General features: G+C 39.6%; 1 long non-coding RNA gene across 2 annotated transcripts; it reads right to left on the bottom strand.

Moving 5' to 3' along the window:
* Positions 1-1,852: 1,852 nt before the first annotated feature.
* On the bottom strand, positions 1,853-3,667 carry LOC140250518 (uncharacterized). 2 transcript variants are annotated; one of them, XR_011903196.1, is made up of 4 exons: positions 3,544-3,667; positions 3,260-3,328; positions 2,570-2,666; positions 1,853-2,329 (listed from the first exon to the last, which is right to left on the bottom strand). It is a non-coding gene; the product is annotated as an uncharacterized lncRNA (long non-coding RNA). The 2 variants fall into 2 exon arrangements; XR_011903195.1 differs by having other exon boundaries at positions 3,415-3,622.
* Between the last annotated feature and the right edge of the window lie 7,905 nt (positions 3,668-11,572).

The following is an 11,572-nucleotide window of genomic DNA, read 5'->3' as shown; positions in this document are numbered from 1 at the left end:
TTCTCCCCTAAAAAAGAAAGCTTAAAATGTTATTTGCTTTGGATTCTGAGAAGTACAAACTCTACCACATGGCAGACACATGTGAATCCATATGCTAGCATGTCTGTAAAGCCGAGAGAGATTAAAGCCTGAAGCTTCTATTAAATGCTCTCTTTTTTTTTTTTTTTTCCCCTCATATGAAACAATTTTAGATCGAGCTCTGAATGTTCACCAACTCATGAATATTTTTGAGCCAGTTCTGTTCATTGTGATAAATCATGCCACTTGTGTGTTGGTTCAGCGATAGTTACCTGAAAACTTCTAATGTAAAATGTTTTATAGCCATCTGAGGAGGGAAATAAAAAAAAATGTGTGATCTTTGCCTGACTGCTGGAACAGTATGACAAGAGGAAACATACTGTATTCAAGCTCCACAGCATGCCAACTTTCTTTCTTCTAGAAATGGACGGAATTGAAAGGAAAGTGACTGCTGGCATATTGTGAAAGTATTTCCAAGTTTGTACAAGCTCCAGTGAAAGATGCAAACACAGACAAAACCCTTCATAGGAAACAAAAAGTTTTGCAAAGAAAGCTGAAAAATATCCTATGAAAGAAACAGAACTATCACAGTTAGGCTTTCCAACAAAAAGAAACAGACGCTCTCTGGGCTTATGTTTCAGAGTCAGATTTATTGTAGTTGCCACACTAAATATAGATATTAAAGAATGTTATTCACACTGTAAAAAGCACAAATTATATTTAAAGAAATGCAAAGAAACCTTTTCTTCTAGAGATAAAAAATCCAAGGGCTGCCTTCTCTCCTAGAAAGTCAGCTACCTTGAATTACCTCTCATAACCATGTGGCACAAGCATACAAACGGGCAGCTGGGTGATGAGTTACCCTGCACGAACTGCTCTGTAACACCAGCTTGTAACGTACACTTCCACACAGCCATAAATGCAGGACACACTTTTCCCAGCTGAGCATCAAACTCCAGCCTTGAATATGAGACCACATTGCAATGGGGGAAAATGTTGTTTTCCATTTAAGTGAAGTATGGGAATTTAAATACCCACAGACAGTTTGCAAAGAAACACAATTCCTGTTTTTGCATCCCTCCTCATGATACCGACTGAGCAGCAGCAACCCTCACCTGACTCGTATGATGATGATTCAGTTCATCCCCCACCACACCAGCCCTGTGTTGAGGCCTTTTGTTCTTCCCCAGCCAACTAGTACATTTTAAAAGAGTTCTACAAACTGATAACTTGTTTGAAGAATAAGGATGCTCCTAGTTCTGGAAAAATAAGAAATTTTATTCCCTTGGAAGAGAAACATGAAAGGTAATGGAAAATACTTCCTTCCAGTGTAGGGAGGAAATGCACTAGAATTACAAGTTACAGTAGTAAGGCTATGTTTCTTCTTATTAAATCACATCACAGCTACACTACCATCATTAATATGAGATCACTACTCTGTGAATGTTTTAGCTCTAGGTTCTGAACAAGGCCCAATAAAGATTTCATGCATGGCAGAACCAAATTCCACTGTCTATTTAAATGGTCAGTGTCAGCAAACCCAGGCACTTTTTTCTTCCCCCCCTTCCCCCCAAAAGGAATCCAAGGGAATAACCTAACAACATCCTGATTTGAACATTAATTCCCTATAGCTGTCTTTGAAAATATAAGCCTAAGGAGCTCAGCCAATAGTGAAATTCTGCTCAGCAAACCCAGAGAACACCAATAACATCAGTTGCAGTGAGTGAGATGAAGTGCAATTACTGTTCCAGACGCCAGATTCACTTTGGTTTCAAGCAATGATGATTTGCACTGGAATTAGGAGGTACTGAGACACTCTGAAAATCAAGCCATTTTTATTCAAAGGCAAAACACGGACATAAACACTTCATCTATGTTCCAAAATCCTCACCTCAACCACTAGAGAATGTCACAGAGTAAATCAATGCAGGAATGGGTATGGCACCAAGAGCTTCCCCTGTAAACAGACCATTCCTTCTCTTTTATTAAAGAAATTGCAGAGTACTTTGGTCTCTGCTCAAATGAGTACTTCTGCATTCTTTGCAATTAGATAACGTTAACAATGAGCTTCCCATAACTACCATAATGACACTGATTCAGAGTGTTTAGAGAAGGTTAAAAGTATTTGTGGTAAGACTACTATTGTTTATTGTACTATTATACCATTGTTGTTTATTACACTATTCTATCCCTATTTTTACATGAATTAAATAAACTAGTGCAGTCCCGCCAGTAGAAGAAAGTGGTTATTTACAGTGCAAGTACAGAGTATCTTGGTAATCTTCCATCACCTCAACTTCACAAAGGAGCTCTGCAAGAAAGGAAGAAAGCACAGGTCTATGTAGCTGTAGTATTTCATTCCCAGTTCTCCATAATTCCCAGTCCTTTCCACAGAGGCACTGCTGTTCTGCTCTCCAAGCAAGCTCCCATGTCAGCCCCACAACAGCCACTGTTCTAATTTGGAGGAAACCCCATCCCTGAGCGTTCATTATAGGAAGTAAGGAGACACAATCCTTAAAGCAAAAAATAGAGCTCCCATTAAGTCACCTACCATTCTTAGCATCAGAAGTTTGTTGGAGCTACTCTCATATAATGCTTCTGAACGTGGCAGTCACAACAGAAATGACAGGTGGAATCAAAGAGATTTCCTAGAGAGAAAAAAATAAATCAAATTAAATGTCTCACAAAACCTGTGGCTCAGTGGCCCATTGACAACACACAGCATTTCTCTCTGACCATTCTGCCCACTGACCTGACAATTTCAACAGAGAACACTCCGTTGCATACAGGGGCCTGGGGCCAGCTGTGAAGCAAGCCTGTTGGCCCTACAAAGCAACTGCTGTCCCACAGAGGATGACTCAGAAAACTTCAGTCTGGAGCACCTAAATGTTCTCATGTCTGTGCTTTAGGGGTGGGTTATTTGGAAGAAATAGGTAAAGATTAACAAATTAAGGAATAAAGTAAACACACCTGGATTTTCTCTCTGGCAAACTAGTGATCAGTGATCTGGGTCTAATCTCTTTCCTTCTGCGAAGCATAAATACCACTGTGATCAGGTCTTGATCCAGATATCAAACGTAGATTTTTTAATAGGGCAAACTAAACCCACAACCTGCAGCCACTTGTAATTCAAGCAAGAATAAAACTGGAAACAATGCTATATCTTTTTTAAATTTGCCTTCTCATTCCTGTGTTGACAGCCTGCCTTGAAATCATTCACCACAGAGAATGATACACTTACCCATTACTGAGTATCTTTGCTTTGTCTTCTTGCTATTATTCCCTCTTAGTAGTCCAGAGTTAACACTTCCTAAAGAAGAAAAAACAACCTAATTTTTTTCCCCAAATCATCTAATTAAATTACCTCCCTACAGTAGCAAAGCTAATTGCTCTTACCCTACTATTCTGTCTTCCCATTTCACCTTTGCTGGTTATTTTCTAGCCATGTTTCCTACCAGTTTCCCAGATGAAACACCCCATCAGGTAATATAGCTTTTTTTTTTCCTTGAAGGAGAAGCAAAGTACCTTGGAGCTCCTCTAGAGTTAGCACTATAGACCTGAAACTCAACACTTGATAGCACTATTCCTTATTCTCAACTTTCCATGAAGCCAACAGACCTCAAAAGAAACCATCTTGGCTCTCTTTCAGCACTCAGGTGAGTAATTTGAACATTTTGGACCAGCTGGGAGAAATCTTCTCATTACAGCCACCCCTCAGGCTTCTCAGGCCACAGGCATTTATCTAATAACCTCACTCAGCCTCAACACATAGATTTGAAGCAGAAACTAATTCAGGAAAAAAATTCAGAGAAGTCAGGAAAGGAGGGCAAGTATAACAAAGGTCAAACTGGATTATCTTGATGCCTATTGCAAGCTTGAAACATATAAAAATTGACTTGTTCTCCTGCAGTAGACTTACTTTATAAAATACAGCTACATTTGTGAGCCATAGGAACTCTTAACATTCTTCAGGTGCCTGAAGTTATTGTTTCTGCATGGAAAATAGCAGAGAAGAAGAGCTGACTTCATCAGCCAGCCTCCAGAATTTTCTTTACCTACCTGCAGTATCAAGCATGCTACAGTAGGAAACATCTACAATTCCACATGCAGTCTTAGTGAAGTCAATACACCCACTGTAGGAATAAGTGTGGAGCTCACAGAATATTAGCCTTGCTATTCCCCTTTCAGGAAAATATTTGAGATTGGGATTAAAAGAGATCAGCACGGCAGTATAAATCCATCTGTATTGCCACTGCGCATCTTCCTTGCTTTTTAATACAGAAAAAATTATACATATAATTTATCCATAAAATTTTCATACCATTGTATTCAGACTATTTGTTGTTGTCTAAGTTATGTATCAAAATGAGGAGACGATCCATTTTCTTTCTAAACTGAGTCAGATACTGACTGCTTTTAATTGCACTTGAGACCCCTTTTTACTTCCACATTTACATAGTGCTGTATTTATTTTAGAACGATAGTGATTTAACAAGGACCGCTTCACTGATAGAATTTAAAGGGGGCCAGGCCCAGAAATCAGAACTCATGAGCAATCCTGGGCACTCAGATTGATTTAGCAAGAATCTGATTAGTAGATCTGAGTGCCATCTTTGAGGTCAAGAAAAGTGGAGAGTGTGGTTCTGCAAAGTTACTGCGATTGTGTATGCTTTCAGTAGGGTGAAAACATGGGTGAAATCTTAAATATATTTAAATGATAATTATTCAGAACACTTTTCTTCCCATGAATGGAGTGTGCAGGTGTGCAACATCCTGTTCTGGTGTGACTGGCCAAGGATAAATGCCTCTTGTAAAATTCACCCTCTACTGTAGTAACTGTAAATCTGACTACCTGGAAACAGCAGTCATGCTTCTGAAACTCAAGCAAACCATGGCAGTGGAATCCTTTGTAACATATTTCCCTCCTGCTACATCAGGACAAAGTCTTTCATGAAGCACAAAGAACAGGTGTGTGTGAGAGCTAAGTTGTCTCTATTGTTTTATAACAAGCCCTCATTTTTTTGTACTTCAACCCTGTGTCCATTAAATGCAATTTAGTGGGATCATCAGAGCTTGAAAGGGCAGATCAAACAGCACTGAGAATCCCAGCTGTGCAGGCACCAATTCAGAGGGAACATTAACCTCAGCATTCAGCAATAATTTATTCTGCTCAAGATGGGAAGATGCTTTATTTCGTTCTTGCATATTGGTCTCATTGCTTTTTCTTGTCTTCCCGAAACAAAATCACATGTGTATCTGTGTATATAGAGACGATAGATATATTTGATAAGTTAGAATTCTTATGTATTTACACACATAGACGTATATATGTGGCATAGAGATCTCTCTCTATCATGAATGCTTATAGACGCACCCGGAGCTGAACCTACATCTCAGAAATCCTTCCAGAGGAGCAGGCTAATTATATTCTTATTTTTCACACTGCCTGTGGAGAAAGAAAGGAAACCCCAGCAAACACAATGACTACGTAAGTTCACATTCGTATCTTTGTGATACTGTGGCTGGAACTTAATGGCTGAGGATTGCGCTGAAGGCAATTATTTTATGCAATGGATGGTAATCATTGATTGCATGTTAAACAGTAAAATAGTGAAGTTTCCCCCTTTCCCTCCAACCCCCCAACAAAGTTTCTTTTGAACTACACATATGTGGAATTGTACATACCTCAAAATGTGGCCAAGAACTGAAACCTGCAACTGTTCTTGAGTTAAAAGGAGGCAGTGATAAGGAGTTAGTGTCCACAATGCTCATTAGGAAAATCGTTACACTGCGTAGTAGAGAGGCAACTCATATTTTAACTACCATTACTGCAGCTAGTAGTTAAACAGTAGCTTTTCTATTACCATACCCAGCACTAGGGATCCAAGGAAAGGTCAACTCCAAAAGAAGAATAATAAAGGAAATGAAATTAATGTCCAAAATACATAAATAACCTTTTTTTCCCATCTGCCCCCTCTCTCCTCCACCCACCCTTTTTCTTCTTCTTGTTTGCTTCTGTACCAGACTGTGCTACATAAAGCATTTTGCTTGTTTTGATTTTTCCAAAGCACTGAGGTTTATTTTGGATCAGTGAGGTGAGAAATCTTTGAAAGGCTCATGAGGCTACATAAGCCCATGAGTCCGGTGTTTGCACCTGCTAGTATCATGGTTTCCTTCACCAGCTTGCTAATGTGGAAATATAGCAGACACGTTTCCTTCTCTGCCTCAACAAGACAAAAAGCAGCATTCTGTAGGTAACGTAATCAAAGGTTTCATTTGTCAGATTAAGTGGATTGTGATTTTTTTAGAAGTGAAAAAAAAAAAAAAAAAAAAAATCTGCAGCAAACTTTGTCTGCATTGTACAATCTCCCAAATACACAGATACTGGTGAACTTGGCTTAGAAAATGCTAGAAGGATTAAAAGCCTTTAATATATATATATAGAGAGAGAGAGTTACTTTGATTAAGTAAAGCAATGATTTGTTTAAATCTTCACAGTCACATTAAGGGCTGAATAACTTCATTTAAACATTCAGGATCTACTTCAGCCCTATGAGGAGAGACTAAGGAAGCTGGGGCTGTTTAGTCTGAGGAAGAGGAGGCTGAGGGGAGACCTTATTGCCGTCTTCCAGTACCTGAAAGGTTCTTACAGTGAGAGTGGGGCAGGTCTCTTCTCACTACTAACATGTGACAGGACGAGGGAAAATGGCCTCAAGTTGCGCCAGGGCAAGTTTAGGTTGGATATTAGAAAGAACTTCTTTACAGAAAGGGTGGTTAGGGACTGGAATGGGCTTCCCAAGGAGGTGGTTGAATCGCCATCCCTGGATGTGTTTAAGAGCCGTTTGGATGTGGTACTCAGGGATATGATTTAGCAGAGGTTTGTTGTGGTGTTGTTTCGTGGTTGTTTTTTTTAAAAGATAGGCTACTGGTTAGGCTGTGGTTGGACTTGATGATCTTCAAGGTCTTTTCCAACCTGAGTAATTCTATGATTCTATGATTCTACTGAAAAAAAAACTATAAAGAGGCAAAACTTATTGATTTAAATATTCAGTCAAAAGAATTACTGCTATATCTATTTCTATTAGAGGAATTTAAGTTAGTGAACTATACATCCAATAAAAACAAAGATTTCTTCTGCTGATGTACTGAAACATTGCTGCTTTTATCCATTCTTCCTTCCCTCCAGAAATAGATCAAGTATTTAAATCCCTTCTGCATGTAACTACCCACAAAATAAAAAGTGAATAGATCCCGGGATCTGGACATTTGCAGACATTCAGCATAGATGACAACTGCAGAAAAATACAAAACAAACTTCAGTCTGGAGAACAGTTTTCAGAAGCTCCCAAGATCCTTAGCAGTCAAAGTTCCATAGATGCACTCCACTTTGAAAAACAAACAAATATGGATTCAAGCATCACCAAAATGACAGAAATAAGCTCCTGCGTCGCGTCCAGAAATCAGGTGTAATAGAATACACTGCTTGAGCTTTGCCATTTCACAGAAATCTGTGCCTATTCAGACACCCTATTGGAAAACCACACTGGGTGCTTCCGTGAGCCTTCAGATACCTACATGCTCTTTTACAATTCAGACCCACGGCCCTGAAATATCTAAGTCTTGCTGACTGACTGACTATGTCTATCACAGAACTTGTTAATGCTTTGTGAAAGGCCATTTGGCTTCCAATACATCAGAAATGCTCAAAAGCTGTTCCAGCTAATGCAATGTAATGTAAGACACTGAACTAAAATTGCAACCAACAGTCAATACAGCTATGATTGGAACACTACATTGTCTTCCTGATTCCCTTCTCCTTTAAGCCATGGGATGCTATCCCCATAACACTGAGGAGGAGAAACATAGGTGCTTCACAGCAGCTTAGCTTGTCATCTCAACATTACATTTATGCTGAGCCAGATCCTCCAGCTTTCACGTTAGTTTATGCTGACAGTGCATAGAAAAGCAGCTGCACAGTAATGGAGACTCCTGCCCTACATTTCTATTTCTATCTAGCCCAAAGGAATCATAAGAGGATGACCACATCAATCATAAACAATTCAGATAAATTCTGATGCACGCTATGAAGCTGGATGTATGTTGTTTCAAAGAAGGTTATGCCTATTTATTTTTTAAAATCGAAACTATGAATAATTACTTTGTGCTTTGTGAGTATTGAATAGTTATATTTTGCTGCACAACTACATTAGAACATTTACATTCACATTTGTGCTAATCTTGTTTGAGGTAAAATGATTGCTACCATCTTGACACCTCTTGTCTTCATCAAAATTCCAGTCAATGAGCTCAGGGGATGAAACCAATAATATGTGCCCTATTTAATCATTCAGTGCATAAACCCAGAGGTAGAAAAGATCAGAAAATCTGAAGAGTTTACAAAGGAAACTAACAAGAAAACTGCCAAACTTATAATATGATGCACGAGAAATTCACATATGAAACATGAAAAAATATTCTGTAGACCTAACTCATGCTTCCCCAACTCATCATAGTGATACAGAAGACACAAGGACCTAAGCAAATTATCTTTCCTTTTTGTATTTGCGCTGTATATCGAGGCAGTAACAAAAAGTGAGAGAAAGTCTCAAACTCAACAGTGCATTTTTCCAAAATGAGCAATGGAAATGAAAGATAGGATGGAGCTGATGTAGATGCTTATGTGACCAGCAGGTCAAGGGAGGTGATTCTGCCCCTCTGCTTTGCTCTCATGAGGCCCCACCTGGAGAATTTCATCCAGTTCTGGAGCCCCCAACATATGAAAGCTATGGAGTTGTGGGAACAGATCCAGAGAAGGGCCACAAAGATGATCAGAGGGCTGGCTGGAGCACCTCCCCCAGGAGGACAGGGTGAGAGAGCTGGGTCTCTTCAGCCCAGAGAAGAGAAGGCTCCAGGGGGACCATATAGTGGCCTTCCAGTAGCTGAGGGGGAAGGATTTTGTATAAGGACATGTAGCACCAGGACAAGGAGAAGTGGTTTTAAACTGGAATAGAGGGTAGATTTAGACTAGATATTAGGAAGAAATTCTTCACTGTGAGTGTGGTGAGACACTGGAACAGGTTGCCCATCCTGGAGATGTTAAAGGCCAGGCTTGATGGGACTTTGGAGGTGTCCCTGCCTATAGCAGGGGATTGGAACTAGATGATCTTAAAGATCCCTTCCAACCCAAACCATTCTATGATTCTGTGATTCTAGGATTCTATACTAACTCATGTTACCTGTACTCAGCACAGTTGAGATAGATACACTTCCAAGGATGGCTCTTCCCTGCTCTACACAGCATGGTAAGCCCTCCCAGACAGGGGTGTGAGCCAGGCAGCAGGAGAGAGAGCCCATCAGAGTGTGCAATGGGTAACTGGGTAAACGGGGAAATGATAGAAACTCCTTCATCTTCTCTTCCCCTTCTAAACCGATGTCTATGTAAGTCACAGAGAAGTGAAACAATTTGTCTCAGTAGTCAAGTTACAAAAATCAGAAACTCCAGGCTTCCCAGCCCATAGTTCTGCCAAACACTCCTTTAGGTTAAGACCTCACTGACAGTCTAGCTAACAGGTTGTCATCTACTGATGGGTCACACGGTTCCAGTACCACAATTCCATCCCATCCATCTTCTTGTCCAGAAAAAGATATTATTATTTGTCTTTGAAAACTGTGTTCTTCTGTATCTCATACCTTTGAATACATCTTCTCTAACAAGTGTGATAGGAAACTTTAGTGTGAAGGCTGCAGAAATTAGCAATAGTCTTGTGTGAAGTGCAAGCCACGTGTTCACATCACTGATTTATGCAGAGATGTACATAAACTACACTAAGGAACTTGTCCAATTGTAACTAGAATCAGCAAGATGCCTTGAAGGATTGAGTATGGGCAAGTCTTCTGAGAAGGTGTTTTTGCTGAAGAAAAACATTAACATGGCAAACTGGCAACCAAGTAAAATATGAACTGTGTAGCATTTTATTTCCTAAATCACACATTTCATGCTGCCTACCAGCTTTTAAAGGTCAAACATGTAAACTTAAGATGTGTGTGTGAGTGTATACTAGTTGCAAAGCTCTTTTTTTTGTCAGTTCTATGAAGCAATAACCCATGAAATATAGTTGATATCTCATGGGCACAGTTCTCCATGCCTGCAAACATTTAAAATTGCACTTGTGGTACATAAAAGATTTATAATGATCTCACCCACAAATATAAATTTTATCCCACATAGGAGAAAAAGACCTAGAAGCAGAAGCAGTGAACAGCTGAATATGAGCACAGAGTCATAAATTCATAACACTTACAGCTTTTTAACAGCCAGTCATAAATGTGACTGATTTCAATTTAATTTATGAGACTTCGTGATAGAACCAGGATTACCTTCTCAAAACTGAGCTTTCAAACACAGTGGGCACAATTATGGTCTTACTAAGATGTCAGCTGAGGCAAATGGGATGGGGGTGACCATCTGGAAGGTCCTTGAGCCATGCAGCATGTGTGGGGTCAGACAAGTGGAGCTGAATGTTCTCCATCAAACTGAAGCAGAGATCCTACTGCCAGTCCAAGTCAAGCGGTACGTCCCTTCACAGGAAAAGCTACCACCAAAGGACATGTAAATAGTGACTACACAACTTGCCAGCACCAAAGCTGGCATTATTCATATGGGTGCAACTGGGCAATAGATGACCAAGACATAAGACATAATAGTGCTTTGATTACTTCTGGTGCAGAACATTAATAGAACTCAATCATTGTAAGAGTTTATACATATTTAGACAGCTTTGTCTGGACTGGAATTTTTAGTGGCAGTTATTTCAAAGGAAAGAATAATAGAATCATAAAATTGCTCAGGTTGGAAAAGATCTTAAAGATCATCAAGTTCAACCACAACCTAACCGTACTACCCTAACAACCCTCTTCTAAATCATGGCCCTGAGCACCACATCCAAACGGTTTTTAAACACATTCAGATTGTTGAGAAGGAACTAGAAAATAAGAAACAGTTCAAGCCAAGAGTACACGGGATGAAATAAGAAGTGAGACAAGCTTGTTCAAGCACACTCACTCAGCTATCACTGGAAAAGTTCGTGTCAAACCTCTGCCATAAGAGAAAAACTGCTTTCCAAAATGCAGTGTTGCATTCCTCATACTACTGTATTGTTTCAGTTTGATATCTCTTGTAAAAAGAAGAAAAACCTCATTTTCAGCTACATGTGTCTCATAAGAACTCCAAGCCAAAACCTGAGATCTGTCATGTCAACAGAACTGTTCATTTTTTTGGACACAGAGATTGAAATTTATTTTGTGTCTGGTGAAGAAATTTTTTTAAGTACCCTGGGGAATCAGACTTTGCCTCAGAACTCTCACTGCACTTACCTGAAGTTTGATTTTTTACTCTCCATTGTACATATTGGCAGCCTGGATAGCTAGCAAACAAACAACCTGTGTGTATTTCCCATGTCCTCCTCAGGAAAAGCCAGGAAGAAAAAAACCCATATTTTACTCCCTCAGCTTTGTGCTTCCATTTTTATCTTACACTGCACTTGTTCTTACACGC

The sequence above is a fragment of the Excalfactoria chinensis genome, chromosome 3 (assembly GCF_039878825.1).
Source record: "Excalfactoria chinensis isolate bCotChi1 chromosome 3, bCotChi1.hap2, whole genome shotgun sequence".
Taxonomy (NCBI): Eukaryota; Metazoa; Chordata; class Aves; order Galliformes; family Phasianidae; genus Excalfactoria; species Excalfactoria chinensis.
This window is presented reverse-complemented; position numbering and strand designations above follow the sequence as displayed.